General features: G+C 41.2%; 2 protein-coding genes across 3 annotated transcripts in view; one reads left to right on the top strand and one right to left on the bottom strand.

Annotated features, from left to right (window-relative positions):
* The window catches only part of vasnb (vasorin b), a 23,681-nt gene extending 19,038 nt beyond the window's left edge, over positions 1-4,643 (bottom strand). The window contains exon 1 of the mRNA XM_032537344.1: positions 4,303-4,643. The gene's annotated coding sequence lies outside the window, so the exon portion shown is untranslated. The remainder of the gene's footprint in view (positions 1-4,302) is intronic.
* Positions 1-19,951, top strand: part of LOC116702850 (mitochondrial import inner membrane translocase subunit tim16) — a 117,483-nt gene that overhangs the window by 73,733 nt on the left and 23,799 nt on the right. The window lies entirely within an intron of this gene.

Genomic DNA, 19,951 nt, shown 5'->3' with positions numbered 1-19,951 from the left:
GTGTGTGTGTGTGTGTGTGTGTGTGTGTGTGTGTGCGTGCGCCCTTGCTATGCTCTTGCCCAGCAATATCTGGTTCAAGGCTCATTTCCTAATTACAGTGCTGGCCAGAGGTAATTACAACCTTAGATTAAGAGCTGTTTCTCTTTTTTTTTACAGGCCCAATGAAATGCAGCAATTTGTGGTGACTTTCTGGCATGAGCATCCTCCCTCTCATGCTCTCTCATTCTCCATCTGTCTCTCACTCTGCTCCTCTCCCTCAATCCTTCACAGGATTTAGTTTAGGAATTTGGTGGATTTTTTTTGGCTTTTTGCTGATTTTCCAACCAGAGTGAAATATCGGCATTAAATGTAAAGCTTGAGAGATTAGTTTCTTTGATTCTTCTGATTTAGAGATAGGCAAAGAGGCAAAATCTGACAGTGAGCATGTGTGTGTGTGTGTGTGTGTGTGTGTCTGAGGACACAGAGGACAGCAGTTCTTTGGGGTTTTGCGCTCAAGCAGGGGCACTCCAAAGCCCTCAGCTCCCTTCGCATGTGTGTGTATATTTATGCAAGGTTTTGAAGTGGTTCTTCTGAACGCATCATTTGGCTGCATCGGCAAACTCTTCTTCAATTTAGTTTGGCAGGCGCGCAGGCTGGGGTTTGCCTCTGCATACCGCTGGGTCAGCATTGATGTGTGAGGCTGAGGCCCTTGAAGCTGGGGTTTTATTTAAGACGCCTCTTTGATAGAGGGGCTCTTGGTCCTTAACCAGTGAACGCTCCCCCGCTATGCAGCACCTGATGAGGGGCATGCTGAAGCCTTAAACTCTGACAGAGGAAAGATTTGTGATCTTGAATTCTCTCAATCACGCAGACTCCTTGCTAATTGTGATGAGCCCTCACTTTCAAATGGTCTTGACAGAACCTAACACACACACACATTCACAAATGTATTCCAACTTTCTGCCTTGTTGACTTTCCTCCCTCTGCCTGCGGTGTGAGTGCCCCACTCTACAGTAGTCCTCCTCTACATCCACCTCCCCATATCTCCTCCCTTCCCCAGGCCTCCTCGCCTCAGCACCTGACTTTTAACCCCTCTAATCCCTCTAATGCAGAGGGTAAGATGCTTCAGGCACTGCCCCTAATTGGCATAAAATCGAGCTCCGGCGATATTAAGCACAAGTGAAAATCCTCTGCTTTCAGCCAGTTCGGAAAAAAAAGAGTGGCAACACCCAGTGTAACAAATTGTGTTGTGTTGACAAATAAATTTACACGCATCACAAGCTCCTGTAAGATATCTAGCAGATCTTTAGTGATGTCTTGACGCAAATGAAAGAACACAACTCTCAATCATCGTCAGCAGAAGATTTAGACATCATCGCTCTTTTCCCCCGAGCTCTTTGGCACAGATAATGAAATGACTGTCTTTATTTTGTAAAAAATTTAATAAAAGTACAGACTGACACAATGTTGGTAAGCAGATCCCGGATGGGTAGTGCCGTTTCAACATTAGTCAGTGGTGTGAGAGCAAGCCTGTGCTAAATTGAGTGCTTTGCCTTAGTCATGGTTGCTGTCCACAGAACTACATTTAAGGGCAAGAAATGTCCCATGGGGCAGGGATGATCCATCCAGTGTGCATATGTGTCTCACTTAATGCTCACACCAGCACGCACAATTGCACATTTTATCGCCAAAGTGTGGCCATATGTTATACAACTTTTTTTGACAAGCTGTGACTTTAATTTCACATCACAGGTGAAGAGAAGAACTTTTACCCTGGCTCATTTATTCCTCCTCTCTTGTTCTCTCCTCAAATTGGCCTACATCATTTATGCCCTCAGACTTTCTCTCTCAGCAGTGTGAAGTGTGTCAATGTCAACAAGCGACTGTACAAACAAAACTGTAGGCTGCTGTGTAGAGAGTGGTGCAGAAAGCAGCGAGCTCTACATCAGAAAGTAAGTACACTGACACAACCGCTCTCTTGTACTGTAAGTGTTACAATCTGTGCATCATAGTAGCCTAAAAGTTCTCCACATTAGTGAATAATAATTGGCATCCTGTGGCTGCTCTGCTGTGTCTGGTAGCCTAACATAAACCAATTACCACCATTATATACTGTCAATGACACAGTAGCTTCTCCTGTAGCATAATGACAGCCTGTGAGGAAACATATGGCGAGGAAACAAGGGTAGGGGTTAATTGTGGAGTTATTGGTGTAGTTTACGCAGCCCGTTTCGCCCCCAGGAAAGATTAGGCAATTTTCCGTGCCTGTTTGTGGGGGCTGTGTAAAAGATGGTAATCTGACTGAAAGCTGGAGGGACATTGGTCAGAAGAATGTTCTTACATGAATTAAGCATATCAGACTAAAAGCTTATGTAGAATTTTGTAACCCAGTTATATTATGATCATTGATTCCCAGTTGGGTCTTGGGGCTTCTGGTTGTTTCCGGTCTTTTACATAACAATCATGACATTTCATTGTTAACTGTTATTTTTACACAGTGAGATTAGCGCTTAAACAATGACTGGTTTGATCACATTTTTTTGCAGCAACAAGAAAGAAGGAAAATGAAAGAGAGAATTTTTGTAAGAAAATGTTTTTAAAAAACATTTTGGGACACAGTAAGGCTCCTTCTTTAAAGATCCAACTCAGATAATTAAAGTATATATTGGCATAATATTTGGAAAGATTAGATTAAATTATCTGGAGTATACAAATGCACTTGCAGTACTTTATAAGTCTACTTTGTGCAAAAGCGATTGGTTTTAACGTTTTGAGTCATGTCACTCTATTGGATGTTAGTTTATTGGTGGAGAAGGTCATTTAGAGATTTAATCTTTCAGGAATTTGACCTCATCGCTCATTGCTCTGCTGCACACATGCTGAGGAAAGTGATGTCTTTCTAATTTCTGCTTGTATCTTACTTCACATCTGAGCCATGTTTCATTCATCTGTCTCTCCACTGCACAGCCTTCGAGTTAAAATCGATTAAATCCGGCTCTTGAACTTGTTCATACTTCAATCAGAGTAGACCGTTTTATTTATTATAATAATAATAATGATAATGGCGTTATGGAGTCATCTTTATAACAGTAGCAACTGTTGATAGGCATTTTTATATCGTAGGGTGGCACCAATTATGCTTGTGACAGACACTTGGCACGACTATGCCATACCATCATGGTGTTGTAGATTATTTTGAAGTGTCATGAATTCCACGAGATTTGTTTTTGTTCTAAAGCCACTGCCAGCAACAAAACACATCAGGTCAATGCATCACTAATTGTCAGGCTCGGCATTGGCACTTTTCCCAACTTAGTCCTTATTTCCCACAATTTTGCAGCGATCCTCCAAAACTGCCAGAGAAAAGTGTCCGAAAACTTAAAATAACAGATGGAAGCTGTGATCCATAGTCTGCTGCAGTAATGATTTAGTGGTACCATATATCAACCTTGACAATGTCACCCTCCACTTGTCTCCAGATAGGATGCAGTCGAAATGTTGTCAAGATAATCTGGTTTTAACCTCATGCTGATAAAATACTTAATGAACTGACATTGCATTATCTGACCCCCGCATATCATAACCATTTCAACGCTTGTGCCCTGTTAAACTTTCTGTTGTGGGACGTTCCCCAGTTTGGGTCCAAAAACAGCTTTTCCTCTGCGGTGAACACGACTCGGTGCGGTCTAGACACTCGGCTCGGCCCCTGCATGCTGCACGGCGTCCTGCGGTCCCACACCAGCCCGCCTTATTACCGCCCCGACTGCTCCTTTAGCTCAGCGCACACGCATATCCCAAATACTGTTTTATTGTCAGTGTTTGGTGATCTGAAGCATTAGTGGCGCCCAATAAAAATCATGTTGTACCCAATAAGTCACTGGAGCGATCATTTTGATTCATTTTCTTTCTGCTATATATGCATTTATTTACAGTGACAAAGCAAAACACGTTTTTTATAATATTGTTCAACTTACTGTTGAGCAGAACAGAAACTCAGTGAGTCTTTGTTGGATTATACTAGTGAGATTTCGTTAAGGGAGTTGTCGCACAGGACACACAAACTTAAATAAATAAACTTCCATCACAGGTGGCTTGTAGTTAAAACACGACATAAACCTGACAAAGAGTTTGGATTTTGCACTTAAAAATTCTCAGTTAATTAGCGCAGTTAATCTATTAAAACTTACTTATACCCAACCGCATTTGTCAACATAACCCTGTTTACGCGTCTTTACGCACGTCTTGACGCTGTTCCAAGCGTTAGAGTCCAACAAGTACGATATGCTTTTACTTATTTTATCAGTCAAAGCAGGAAACTCTTACCCTGAACTTCCAAGAATTAAAGTTGTGAGCGCAGTCGCGCTTGTGCCTTTATCCAGGCGGAGCAGTTCACCGGTATAACTCCCAGTCTTGTTTTTCCCGTGTGCGCACGCCTTTAAAAAAAGTTTCTGTGAACGTTTTAAACTTTGAACAAACGGTCTTCATCAAATTCTTGGAGAGATACACCGACCTCCACGTCTAGGAATGCACTCAAGTGCTGACTGCCTGGACAAAAAGCGCTTTATTGGTGGTGAGCACAGAGGAGAGTTTAAGCGGAGGGATGGGAGGGGCGAGACGCACCGCAGCAGAACGCACTCCTGCACAGACCGGAGAACAGCGAGCAACTCACCTTGCAACTTGGCTGAGTGCTGAGGAGAGAAATTCCTGCCTCCTTTTAGTTTGCTGTATCTTAATGCCTACCTGCACGACCTGTTTTAAGCTAGAGACATTACTGGTTTCATGTGTTACTGTTCAGAAAGGTTAGTTACATTTCATTTGTATGACTGTTTATTTATAATTTCCTTGCTTTGCTTTTTGAAGTATGCATTTTAATAAGCTTCTCTGCAGGAAAAATAAGCAACAAAACATTCCTTTAAACTCAAATACATGACATAGTAAACATTTGCGGTTAAGAAATACGATTTAAAAAGATGTGAAAATCTATCAGTTTTATAAATAAATCTTTTCTGTTTACACACTTAATAATACACACTTATTCATCATTGACATATGAGGAACTGTCCATTGCCTCCACAGTCTACGTGCAGTGCACATTAGCACATATGTTTGCTTCATTCACAAAGCCATCTTCAAGCTTGAAGCTATCGAATACTTCCGAATCCAGTGACAAACTACCCGTCGGCAGCTGGCAGTCTACTTCAATGTCAGCCAGTCCCAACAAGGTGCAGTAAGGTGATAGCTTTCAGGAACTCTGTCACCTCCGATGTGTACTTTTAACCACATGTCACAGAATTAACCAGAAACCTGAAGCCTCTTGTGTACAGTGCTTTAATAATTGTATAAGTTTGAACCACGCATTAATGCCAAGCTTCTGTTCTCTCCACATGTCGACAAGAAATTGAAATAAATAATAATTGAAACCAGGACACATTTTTGCCAACCCTCGAGCTGAAGGCGTTGACTCCACAAGAAAAATATTAAACAACCCCCCCCCCCCCCACCCTATCCTCTGGACAACGGACACTTTAGTTCTTCTCTACTTGTTAAGCCCTGCTTAAGTGTTTTGTACAGTTAACTTTTGGATGGCAGTCTCCACAAAGTCTCATGACTTTCTCCTTCTCCTTCGGCTCCTACTGTAGGAGTTATTATATGCAACACACATACCATCTGCAAGGCATTACAGTAAATTGCAGGAATAGAGAAATGATTTCACGCACGTCCCGCAGGGTCCAGATGTGGCTCCCCAGTTGTAGCCACAACTGAGTTTTACGTGTTCAGGAGAAATAAAGAAGGAAATAAATCTTTCCCTGTTGTACCTAATCACACAGGCTCACAAAATCAGTGCTCGTTCTCAGTCAATCTCTGTTTCCCCCCCTCATAAACATAGAGTTCTATGTCCAAACTACAACACCAGAGCTGAGGTTATCCAGGTAACACTAAGCGAGAGTTATTTATCTTAGTCATTCAGCTTGTGTGTGTTAGATAGTGAGGAGGACCAGTGTCTCCAGAGCTCAGGTACTTGGTAACTGCCTGTTATTTATTTCTGCAGAAGTTCATTTGTTGCTTGAGTTTTACTGCCACACTACTGAGAAAGAAATTTCAAATTCAAAGTCAGCATGATCTGAATGTTGCGACAACTGGTTGTCAAATTAGAATAAATAAGTTGAGTAAGCAAGTAAGTAAATCCAGTGTAAAATCCAGTGTTGCAATACCATCATCCATACTGAACTAATAACAGTTTTATCTCAGGGTAAACAAAGGTGGAGAAACTTTAACTTTAACTTATTGATAATAAGCAGTTTAATATTCAGTTCAAGTTGGTCTTGATGGATTCATGTTTAATAAATGTATATAAAGATTTTCTAGAATTTAATCTCTACCTCACAGGCATAATTTATCGCACTACAAAACAAAACATAAATTGATTCAACATATGTTTGACCAGCCACCACAACATGACTTTTCTGATTATATTACTTTTTTCTCATTTTATGATTTCACTCAAGTGTTATCTTCTGTAGATTTGTTCTCCCCGTGCAATTGTTTAAATGCTATTACAAAGACACGTCCATGAAACAATCATGGTGGGGAGATACTAAATGTGTTGAATATTTGTTCATTTAATTTAATATCCTTGTCACATTTAAGGATATTTATCAGAATCCGCCTTCACAACCTACAATGGGTGGGCTACTTTTTGTGTAATTATAAATTATAAAAGCTGTTAAAACCCTGGGAATGTTTCTACATTTCTGCTCACAATTTATTACAACATTGAATTCATAATGCTTAAGAATGTATTTTTTCATCACCCATTTAGTGTAGATTCACAGCAGCACAAATTAAATGTCATTAAAAAAACAAAACAGATGTGGTGAAAAAATCTGTCATTAAACAAATAAAAAACGTGTAGTGAATTGTTCCATTCAATATGTGAAGGGATTAACGACATTTTATTCAAACATATAACAATATACATTGTTAGACCCATAATCATCACGTATTGAATCCAGACCGCTCTGTAGTTAAATGACCAGAACAGAAAGGGCTGTGGAATCTGTTCCTCATATTTGTACATTACAGGACAGGATGGTCGCAGCCGCTTGGTCAGTGGTGTAAATCCCAGTCTAGTGGCTGTAACAGCATTACTGCATGTGCCGTCAGCACGTTGGGCTCCTAATCACCCTGGCTCAGTAAAGAAATGGCGAGTTGGTATACAGCCCACTGAATTACACTGCCCAGGGGACCCAGTAACACACTGGTTTGCTGCTGAGCCAACCACAGCCTGCTAACGGTTTAAAGCTAGGGGCACACAGCACCATTCTGTTTTATTTTATTTTTTTAGAGGTGCCAGGTTTTTTCTTCTTCTTGTCTTTTTCGTTGTTTTTTCCCTTGAAATACTTTCTCCACAATTACCACTCATACCTTCACATTTTCTCTCATTCTTTCAGATTTGATTGCATTCACTCGTGTGCATATTTGTTGTGTGTGTGCACAAACTTGTGCTATAGTGTTTCCTCAACCAGCAGGCTTTCATCACTCTCTCTTTCCCCACGCTAGTTAGGTCCTAATTCCTTCTTTTTTTTTGGGCTACTTCACTTTTTTTTACATTAGCTTCATCATTTCTGACTTCATGAGTAACTTTCTTGCCTACATGATTTAGCGTTTATACTGCTTCAGCTTTGTCAAACATTTATGGATCTTGCAGGTATTGAAGTAGATCAGGGGTGCCCAAATACTTCCCCTTCAAGGGCCAAAAATTAATCTGGGTGGAGGGCAGAGGGCCAAAACTAAACGTTCAAGTCATGGACCTTTTAAATAGATTTGAAGTTGAACACATATTAAGGAATAATAAAATACATATTCACAAGTAATAAACTGTATTTATTTACAAATGGTTTTAATTAATCATTACAACAATTTAGGGCAGAACATGCCCTTGTGACATACATTATTTGTAAAACAAAACTTCACACCTTGTGACTATTGTGCAAAAATGCTCTGTATCATTAGAGTCACTGAACAAAAGACACCGGCGGGCGGAACATTTCCTGCTGCATCCCTATTTACATTTTCTCCTCTGTGAAAATCTCAAGTATCTCAATATCAATCTTGATGTTGATCTATTTTAAACAATATTGCATTTTACAATTTGGAGATAGGAAAATGTGAGTTGAACTCAAACCAAAACAGAACTTTAATATACAGTCAGAAAAAAATGTTTTTTGCGGCTGATAGAGATTTCAAATCTAAGTTATAATAACAAAAGCTTCCAGTTAGTGTTTATAATGACGACGGAGATTATACTCTTTAAGATCAGCCACTCTTTGTTTACAGATAAGACATTCTGCTGTAGACTCAATTTTATTAAAAAAATACTTGTGTTGACAACAATTTTTAAACGTTCTCTTGTCAGTGTGCCAATACTTCATACAATCCATGTTAGCTAGTAGCGTCTCCTCAGCCCTCTTCTTCACTTTTGTCATCATAAAGATCTGCGCTGACAGAAGCTAAATAGCACCCCCCTATCACACCATCTGATCAGATGTGAAACTGTGGCCAGATAGTGAACTGCAGCCAGTCTTTGAGTTAATAGAATGTTGAGACAGAATGAAATTCTGACCAGATCACAGGCCAAAAAAGATTGGGCCCCAAATGGGGCAGGCCTGCTGTAGATCTTAACCTGACACATGATTTATTGTTTGGAATTATACTATTGTGAGGTACACTTAAAATAAACAATGAGTAGTAGTGCAGTTGTCAAATGAAAACGATTGTGAAGATCAGTTTATATTTGAAATCTACGCAGGGATAGAAGCCCTTTGTGTTTGCGACGGACTAAAGCATTGATAGATTGGTTTTATCTCCCAGTCCACACTGGGACAAAGAGCTTATCAGAAAGGCTAAACTGGCTCTAAACCGACTACACTGTCTTTGTCATTGTGTCCTTGGTGTTTTCACAGTCTGGTATGCTTATTCAAACGGTATTAAGTGGTAGAATTTCCATTAGGTGTACTTTGTCCAAACAAAATAATCCTTAACAAAGTGGTTTTTATATAACCAATAATATTTTTCTATCCCATCAGAGTCTTGAGGGTATTTTACAGTGACAATTTGTTCTTGCTTTGATTTTAGGATTGTTTTAGAATACAACATTAATACATTTCCTTCTTTTTCTCTTGATCTGTGTGTTCCTAATCATTTTGTTGTTAACTCAACTGTGTTTAGTCTATGCATGCTATATTTTGTAGAATATACAGTGAATAGAGCATGGGCTCCCTGTGACCTATCACCACGCTACCTTCTTGCCAAGTGGACGGCCAGTCATGGAACAAACGCAGACCACAACAAAGACACAAGTACTTTCTTACTACAGTCATACCTGCCATTAGCCTGGCTCCGCCCTCCTACGTACTTCTGCTCAATTTTCATTTTCCTTCAATACTATGTCTGGATTTGTGGTATATTCTTGGATTTTCTCCGGTCAAATCTTTTACGGGTCCAGTCAGCAAACAGAGGGAGTGGCTGAGAACGATGGCATTGAGGTTGTGTGCTAGCCGTAATGGCGGCGGAGAAAGATGCGAGCAAAGCCATTTGGTCCGTTGTGGCAACCCTGCAGAATATCCAGAAGTTAAAGCTCGAGCATGGACCATCTTTGCTGAGTTAAATTGGTGGCCCTCCTCACCACGGGATTCGGGAAAAAGTTTGATTTTCCAGCTTGCTCTGTAAGTGGTGAATGAGTTGGCTAAGGCAAACACTAGCGATGCTAAGCCGATGTTACAACCAAATGTTAGCGATTTGGTTATGGCAGATTCAAAGTGGTTCAGAGTCTGGAAGGACTAGGCTAACCTTCCATAATCACTGTCTGTAGATTCAGAAACACGAGCATCTGTCATGGTTTGAGGTGTTTGTGTTTTGTTGTTTAAAACACGCCTTTGGGTTTTAGACTTTTGAAAAGTAGGAAACAAACAAGGAAATTGTTCCTGCGGGGGAAAACTGGAAGAGAGTCAGTGAGAATGAGTGCCACAAAATGACATTTCACTCATTCACACACTCCACACAGATTGTCAGTTGAAACAAAAAACATGCCTTAATTTTTGTGAAATTTAAGTTAGCGGGATTTCTTTTTACAGCTCCAAAACAGAAAAAAACTGTAATTAAATTTTGGAAAACAGATTGTGCCATTTTTTACCAAAAATATTTTTCATTATGTTCTACTTTTTCCCCAGTGACAAAGCTCTGGTCTTGGAAGACGACAAGTTGCTGCTGTGGGAGGCAAAATAATTATTGCTTGAGCTCAATTGAGAAAGATGATTGAAGTTTTCTGTTTTTTTCTGGGAACATAAACCAGATTTGGAAGGAACAAGGCTGAGCTGGAAGTTTGTGGGCAGAACAGCTTTATGTTTGGTGGTCTATAAACCTTTGGTGTGAGATAATGATAACATTTTAATTTTGTAGTGGGCTGTTTCTTTGACATTACTTATGTGGTATAGCTATGTACAGCGTTACTCATGTTTTGTAATAATCAGCACAATTAGCGAGCACCAAAGAGGGAGTGGTTTTGTGAATCATGCGTTGCTTTCCCGTTAGGACATCCTGGGAATGATCGTACTGGGTTGTTTTCTGATGGAGCCCCAGCTCATTATTCTCCCGTGCTTTGGAGGCTGAGGTGGGGATGTGAGTGTGGTCTTTGTTAGTTTTTAGTATATCTGCATATGCACTGGCATTTGTGTTCATGTGTTTTTTGTGCAGATGCTTTCCATCCCCCTCTGTCCACAACTACATGTCTTCTTCCCGTCACACATAAATGCACTCTGACGGCACTCTGTGTGGGCTGCTGTGAGACACCACCGTGCCCTCCTGACGAGGCCCAGGCTGCTTTTCTTCCCACAGCACCTAAGCACCCTATAGGTAGGAAAACATTTGTGAGAAGGAGTGCCACGCAGAGGAGGAGAAACATGAGAAAGGAGAAGCTTGGAAGATCCATGGTTATTTAGCGGCTGCCATGGGGACCTGGACGTGACAAAGGAATATGGCCAATAAAAAGATAAATAATGAGTGTACTTAAAGCAGAAGTTGTCACTGTTTGTGTGAGAACAAACACATAATGCTATAATTGAATCCACTCCATCAGATAGAAGGGAATTGTTGACTCTTCCCACCTGTCCTCTATATGCCAGCTTTACCCATTATACCCATTGTCTTCTTTAGAGGAACCTTTTTTTTTTTTATAACACTATTAAAACAAGTGCAAATTGTATTATCTTGTTTACATACTGTAGTTCATATTTGGTTAATTGGACCCAAATTGGCTCATGGGGGAATATATGTCCCAAAATTAAAGCAGATGGATGCTCACCCAAAATATAATTTTCCCCTTTCTCACCATTTGTCAGTCAGAGGGAGTGGTAGACCGGCGGTGTTCAAAAACCTTGCTTTGGGAAACAGACAGGATGTCATAATATCAAAAAATATATGCCTGGCTCCTGTTTGTCGCTTTGTTTATTTTTTTGTTTTTGTGCTTTTTATTATTATTATGATTTGGGGCATTTTTGGTCATTTCCTCATGGCCCTGTTGTGGCATTTGGGCCTCATTGGAGCAAGCTGAGAGCTTTATGTGAGCTAGTTATGTCAGTGAACAACATGAAAAAGCCCTCAACACAAAGACCTCAAGAATCTGTACACTAAACTTTTAATGATTGCAGGAGCTTTTTCACGCAGAGGAGGGCGAGACAGCGAACACACAGAGACCCAGAGAGGTCAGACCATAGTTCACTTTGAGGTTTACTAGTCTGTTGATTCTGTGCACGCTGGCACTTCTCATTAAGAAGAGAGACAGAGACAGAGACAGATAGCACAGCTGGGCGTTGCATGCCTCAGAGCTGGACAAGCCATTAGTGCAAATTTTATTGTTGAAAGAATGAAAACAATGACGGGTTTACCAGCTTACATTATCAACTGATTGAGAACATGTTTCCCTTAGCAACTGCATGACTTGCCATTTAGATTTTCAAAGTCCTTTAAACCAGACATGGGTGCTGTGTCAACTGTAGTGTCCTGCATTTGTGGATAGAGCAGTTAACAGCTGGTTCTCTCTTCCCTCTCTTAAGGTAAAAGAGAGGGATTTCTGCTTATTGCTGGGCCTCTGATAAGAGTGATAGAAGAGTAGAGAGTGCAGAGAGGCCTAAAGGAGAAGGAGTGAGATCCAAGGGGGAAAAGCTTGTCTTGAGGGAGCGTGTGGGTGACCTCCCATCCCCCCGGTTACTGGGTCATCCAGAAGTGGCATTTTCCCGTGAACTTCTTTTTTTGCATTTGTTCCTTTGTTCTGTTTATTTCTTTATTCCTCCCATTCTTTGTTTTGTAGTTGTCTTTTTCCAACATTAATGTTAAGGCCCCACTCCACACTAAAATGTGTGTGTGTGTGTGTATGTGTGTGTGTGTGTGTGTGTGTGTGGGTGTGTGTGTGTGTGTGTGTGTGTGCGTGTGCGTGTGCGTGCGTGCGCTTATTGATACTTTACTTGGACGCTTGAGCTTCACTGTGCTGAATAATAAATGTAAGTTTGACACTAGGAGGTTGTTTTCACATCCACCTGATGGAGGAAAGTTTCTATGTTCTCACCTTAAATCTGACTTTTGCGGAAAAGCAAATAGCAGGAAACAAAATCCGTACAAGTATAAAAACTATTTGCCTTTACTTGTTTTGCACAACCCTCCTCCCATTCCCTTCTTCCCTCATTTCCTCCTTTCCTTCCGACCACTCTTATGCTCACCCTGCACTCTGGTATGTCAGGTATTGAGTAACAGCAGCATGCCTGTGGTTTAGTGCGGGAAGCAAAGTGACTGCAGCTTAGATACAGTATGTTCACTATGACTGCACTGCTGTATTACTACTATGACAGAAACTCTATCAGAGGGATGAGAGCAACTATGTGGTACAGGTTACATCAGGTCAGCCTGGTGCTTGCAGGCGGTCATTCTTAAAACATTTTGTGATTAATTAGGTCAGGGCCTGGGCTGTGTATATGTAAAGTGGGCAAGCATCTTTTGGAAATGTAAATCTAAAATGTAAATGCATGTCTTTAAGTGCTAAATAGAACCACAGAGTAAAATAAAGATTTCCACATCTCTGACTCACAGCCAGTCAGATCTCATTTAGCCCACAGGCAGTCAGAAAGGGTCGTACTGTTATGCAAATTCTCATTTCATATCCAGAAACACACAGTCCAATGAATCCTGTAGCCCCATCCAGTCATATGCACACACAGTATTACAGGTATTCTCTTTGACAGTAACTCTTTCCTCTCCTACTGTCTTATTTTCTGTATTTCAATTATGTACACTACATCATTTTATCCCACCGCCCATCATGCAAACTGTGTGGTCTTGACTTGATGCATTGTTTCCAAACTGTTGTGGCGATTTTCCTGCACTTATGCATTTAGGATTTATTCCTTCTCATTTTGCCTCTCTTTAATGACGATTCCATGCCTCTTTTAAAAGCCCTTTTGGGTTTTGCCAGACGATCATTGAGTAATTTGGCGCTGACCTGCCTAGTCAAATAAAGGAGGTTAAATAAAAACAAACACATAGGCATGCATGCACACAGATAACAAACCTTCCTTCAGAGCTGTGACGAACAGCGCTGATAGCTTGAAAAGATGGATGTGCAGGCCTTCACATGGAGGAGAGGTCAAATAGAAGTTGATTAAATGAAAAGAATGAGTGTATTGTTTCTTTTGTCATCGATTTCAGAAGTGTACAAGCTATGACTGTTATTTTGGATTTTCTTGGGGGGGGTGGGTAGGCTATTTCATCTCATGACTGTCTCTGCCTTATCCTTGTTTGCGAGATTAAAGCCCATCTGAGTGTAATTCAATGCAACATGAGCACCACTTGTATCCTCTAGAGGAATATGCATTTGCTGTGTTAACAAATTGCTCAAAGCTGCCTCGTCATGCAGCAGTAGAAGGGCCGGGGCTGAGGATGGATGTGGGCTTGTAAACGTTTGGTCAGACTCAACCCTGCTGATTGTTAAGAGATGGTGGCTACATAGACAACACTAGAAGTGTGTGTTCATCACTGTGTCTCCATTGTCTAATGCATAGTTTTCTGTTTTACTTTTGACGATAACCCTTTCTATTTACAATGTCAGGTTTATACACTTGAAATGTGTGAGGTTTGTTGGCATTGTATGACTGAAATACCAAACTGTACATTAGGCGCTGTTTACTCTTTATGGGTGGTCCCAAAATGTGTTTTGTCTCTTGACCAAGATACAGATAGAGATGGTGGAAATTGAGCGGGGGATGCTAAAAAGAACTGGCAGTAATGGGAGACGATCTCGTCGTACCAGTTGTAGCTCATCAAGGCTATCAAGTCAAGGCTACAGTGTCCTCTGTAACAATCTCTTATTTTTTTTATTTCTGTCCAATAACCCAGATGTAGCATGATAGAGCTCGAAGCATTCTTATAAGGACACTTGCACTCACATACACGTATGACGAGACTCATAGTTGTTGTGATTTACTACACAAATGTGATAGTGATCTTATCTCTTAGTACTCTCGGTCTCGCTCAGTTTCTCTCTTTTACCGTATCTGATACAGTAAATCTGCTCTGCTCTGTGAGGTTTTTATTGGTTGTTCACTCTACAAATCCCTGCTCTGGTCATTAAAGCAGATGATTTAATGTGGGTGTGTTGGACAGTAAAACACATGCACTGGCTGTCCACCCAGGCTGTGGGGTCACAAGCAGGCCGAGTTTACGATGCTGAAATCATTTTGAGTTAGTTAGACCTACACCATGACGCGGAAAACACTGTTTTTTTAGAACAGTGTACAATTGATATCATGCTAAACTTGATTTTCATGGCATTACCTAACTGAACAACTTTGTCAGCCCTGAAAGTCCCCATCTTGTGATTTTTCAAAAGAGTACGAGAAAAGATCCCTTTTTTCTCTTTTTTTCCAAATGGAACTACAAGATTTTCACAAAGCAGGAGTCAAATTTCAGCTTTTTAGATTTGAGAGGGGAGGGAAAGAGACTGATAAAATGGCATTTTAGGTGGACCAGAAAGAGCAAGTATGGACACATAGTTACAGCCGACGTGTGTGTGTGTGTGTGTGTGTGTGTGTGTGTGTGTGTGTGTGTGTGTGGTGTGTGTGTGTGTGTGTGTGGTGTGTGTGTGTGTGGTGTGGTGTGTGTGTGTGTGTGTGTTGTGGGTGTGTGTGTGTGTGTGTGTGTTGTGTGTGTGTGGTGGTTGTGGTGTGTGTGTGTGTGTGGTGGTGTGGTTGTGTGGGTGTGTGTGTGTGTGTGTGTGTGTGTGTGTGTGTGTGTGTGTGTGTGTGTGTGTGTGTGTGTGTGTGTGTGTGTGTGTGTGTATAAAGATGAGTCAGATCTGCTTGCTCCAGATACAGAGACCCACAGGCTGGTAGACAGCAGGACTGATAAACTCTGTTAACTGGCTCTGATAAAGCAGAACTGAAAGACACCACAGAGTCAAAACATGGGACAATGACGATCAATGAAAAGCGCTTTGTTGAACGCCTCAAGAATGTTTGTAGCTCTAGTCGAGCAAGAGTGGGGAAAAAAAGAAGGTCTGAATAGGTTGTTTGGGTTTATATTTCTCTCTTTATTTTTTCTCGTCCCCTCTCTTGAGTCGACCCTCTCACTCATTTGCACACACGTACTTAGGCTTGAAGGAAAAACAAATATTAAAAAGTAATGTTTTTTTCCATAAATACTGGGTTTTATGGTTCAGCATTCCAATAATTCTGTCTTTGGCTGTCCATGAGGACACACACACACACACACACACACACACACACCACACACACACACACACACACACACACACACACACACACACACACACACACACACACAGAGTCATACACATTTGGGCAAGTATGGTCTGAAAATGGTTTGGATCATCCAATGTGAGCTTTGGTACAAGGTCAAGCTCTTCAAGGGAACTTTGGCTAAAGATTTAAGCAAAATTTGCCAAAAATGTTGTAAAACAAACGTCCAGATCATGTGATCTCTCAGTTCAGTTGTGGCTCACTCCAAACCATCGGCTGTATTGTTGCTCTGTAGCAGCCGAGTGTCTGTCCTAGAGCAACCACGGTCTGTTTAGCTGGACAGGATATGAACAGGGCAGTAAGTCATTCATTGAGCCTGTTACTGGTGGATTGTGTTTTTAAAGTAGATTTTATTGAGTGGTTCAATGTGTGCATGGTAGATCAGCAACAGTTTGCACTTGTGGCTTTTCCACAGTAGGAAAAATAGACTAGAGTGCACCTAAGACTTACGTCATGTCCAAATTGTTCCCTATAACAAATCAATGCACAGTGTGGAGTGACTGACTCAGTGGAGACAAGTCAAAGCTGAACTTATGGTCATGACTTTTAATTTATGCCTCTGGAATGCAGAATAATTACTGTGCAAAGGATTATATCCACGGCTGACTTAGAACCTGATAATTCAATTTTGTGGTTTATTCACTGAATTTAAAGATGTATTTTTAGGTCAGATATTTATACAAATTTTGTACAACCCAAATGTCCAAAAAATACGAAAGATTTATAATTGGGATTTTGCCACCTTGGCTTCGTGTTATTTGTGTGTGTATCACTGTCTTTGCCATTAGTATTGGCTTGCATGTGAAAGAGAAAGGCTTTAATGGGTCAGCTAATAAAGCCTTATTTGCCAAGATTTTCCTGATCAAAGTACATCTGTTGAGTACTGTTGTTGGTGGATGATCCATCATCTGCTAGTCTGAGGGTGCAAAACGGTCTTCCGTCTTCTTCAGAAACATGTGTACCTCTGTCTGTGTTTGGGGACTGTGATGGGAACCGGACTTTCATCCAGTGACCTAACAGCAGAGAGGGTCGTCCTGGTTGTGACCCTCACCTCTTCTCTTTCTGTCCTCTGTACCAACGCTTCCTCTCTCTTCTCCCCTATATGGCAGTCATGGCTGCTGATCTGTTCCCAGGCCCCTGCCGACAGGTCATTTAATGGTCATCTAGCCCGGGCCCTTGAAGCTGAACCCCAGGGTTAATGCGGAACGCATCTCTTCCGGGGCTGCGCAGCCGTCAACAAGCAGCCAGCAGCACTTCAGAGACACACCTCATACATTACAGATGCAAACACAAACTTAAACACATGCCAATATACAGTACACATGCTATTTATTTCAACCTCAAAGCTGTCTTCCTTGATTCATGTGCAACTGTGTGCATGTTATAGATTTCCCATTAGTATTTTTACACATTTACCTCCCCGTTAGTCTGTATACCGTGAAAGCCTTATGCCCACCCACATCCTACAACAACCTCACCTCCACCCCCGTCTGCCCTTCAGCCCTCCCAGTCCACAGAGCACCACTGAGGTCTCTTGCCCCTTTATGACCAGTGACCTGACCTGCTTTATAGCTCAGCCAGTCTGGAGCAGCTTACCACGCACTTACAGTCTGCTTGATTGTTTGTGAGTGTGTTTGTATCTACATGAGTGGGTGTCATTTTGAAAATGAGCTTCTCTGATTTATTTGGGATAAGTAGAAATGTGCGTGTCTAATTGGTCTGTGTAACCGGCTGTGTCACCAGCCCTGGTTTTCTCCCTCTGTCTCCTCTTGTAAAAATGAAGTTCTGGGTTTTTTAACAGATGCGATCTCCATCATGTGGTCAAAGAGCACTGTGTGTTAAGTGGTCTTGAGATGTCTTTAAGTGTCTATTATATTGTTAGGGGCTGTTTTCTACACATGCTTGATATTTTGCAAAGATCTGATTTTTGGTTGACGCAGTTGGACTGTCATGTAGCGGACTCATTGTTTCCCCCTGCAAAGAGGTATTTACTGAGAGATGTACATCGCTGATTGGGGCTGTTAGTGTCAGTGTGAAGATGGAGCTGACAAGCTGGAACTGTGAGGAAATCTTAGTCTATTTCTTGAGGACAATAGGGAAAAAAAGGGCTGAAGCTGTTGCATTTTTTTCCATTTGGCAACTTTGCATTTGGTCGGATGTGTAATTGGAAGTGTGTAGGTGGTGTCAGAGGGGTCACTGCAGACCTGTTGACACGGGACTCAATGATTTAATTAAATCCTGAGCATGCTTGCATGTGTGCCACTACATGTACTTGTGTGTGTGTGTGTGTGTGTGTGTGTGTGTGTGTGTGTGTGTGTGTGTGTGTGTGTGTGTGCATGTTGTGCGGTTGTCAGGGGCCAGAGGACGGGGCCCGGTGGAGCGAGGAGAGAAGGGAGAGCAGCCGCTTGGCAGCTTATCTGAAAGCCTCATCACTGGTGCTCAGAGGGGCCACAGCTGGGCCCTCCACCAACAATCCTGGCTTTTCTTTCCCCTCTCAGGAACGCAGCTCGTCAACTCTAATTCCCTTCTAATGAACTGGCTACTGAAGGTAGCTAGGCGGGTAGGCAGGCAAACCCAGCACATTTATTAAATACACACACACTGGCAACAAAACACACAGACACAAACACAGTGGAGAAAGTATATTGCACTTAAGTACATTTCACTGCTCAGCAGGGTGACTGTGCAGCTTGACTTTAAGCCTGCTGAGGATCCTTGAACACATCATGACTTAGAAGGTGCTTTCAGCAGCACCACCAACCAGAGCTGGGTTTAAGTCTTTAGACCATAGCAACCTACAGTATAGGACAGTGTGTGCCTCTTATCTTTTATGATTTAATTTGAACCACAGTGCTAAGGATCAATTTCTTCTGAAAGATGTTTAATAGCACCTGTCTTGAATGTGACCCTCAAAAACCATCGGGACAAGAAAGTATTTATATATGTATTTACACAAAAAAAGACAAAATAATCTGTTTAGTGAGTCTTAGCTCTATTACTGAAATATAATGATAATACAGGACAGGTTCTAACTGAGACTAATAAGAATCGAGATGTCATTTTTTTGCATCCTTGTGTCCAGACGTAAACAAGAGACAACCATATTCATATCAGTTTCCATAGGACCAATTTAGGTAGTAGGAAACATTGTCTTCTTGTGTGAATGAAATGAACTGGAACAGTGTTAAATGAAGGCTTTGCAGCATTCAACCATTGTGAGTTGATGCCTCAGATTGAAGTTGCCCTCACTGTGACCCTGTGGTTCAGGTTTTGTGGTGCAGGCTTTGGAGCTGTGATGCTGCTAATGGAAACTTGTACATATTCAGACAGCAGAGTACAGAGGTCTGATTGATCTGTGATATTGGGAGTTTACAAAGGTGACAACGTTCATCTGCTGAGATATATTGTTTATTTGCTTTTGGCACACTTTTGGTAATTTTTGGTGGATTGTTATGCTTCAAAGTTTGTTAGGACTAAAGCCAAACCATTTGTTTGCCATTTAGAGGATCTTTTCTATAATCTTCAGAATTATTCACTCTCGTATCTCTCATGAAAAATATTTCTCTTTTTGATTTCACATATCAGCAAAACATTAGAAACAAACCTAGTGTTTACCATCCTGGAGACGGATTTACAAGTCTAGTGTTGTTCCGTTTTCAATCTTATTTAATCACCAGTGGATTACTCTGCACCAGTCCTTCCATTGCCCGGGTAATGTGAGCACCCATGGGCCTACAGCGTAAGTGTGCATAAAACCATTAGCTGTGTCTAACTCCCTTTCACAATAATAATAACACAAAGAGCGTGTTCTGTCACAGCAAACAATGAAGACAGGAAGAGGGCAGGGTTATCGTAAGACTAAATAGATAATTGACTGGTCATATGAACTGTTATCATCAGATAGTGATTATGACAATAATAAAAAAGCATGTGCTTATAGTAATACTTTTAAATGGGAGATACAGCTGTTAAGTTGCAGCCAACTGTTCATTATACTGCATATTTGTACTGATTAATTTCATAGTTCAACAGATTTGCCTCATTATTTATTTATTTATTTATTTTGGGGGCGTTTTCAGCATTTCTTTTGATAGGACAGCAGAAGACATGAA

This window comes from Etheostoma spectabile, chromosome 15, assembly GCF_008692095.1.
Source record: "Etheostoma spectabile isolate EspeVRDwgs_2016 chromosome 15, UIUC_Espe_1.0, whole genome shotgun sequence".
Taxonomy (NCBI): Eukaryota; Metazoa; Chordata; class Actinopteri; order Perciformes; family Percidae; genus Etheostoma; species Etheostoma spectabile.
Note: the sequence above shows the minus strand (reverse complement) of the source record. Positions and strands in the feature narration are given on the sequence as shown.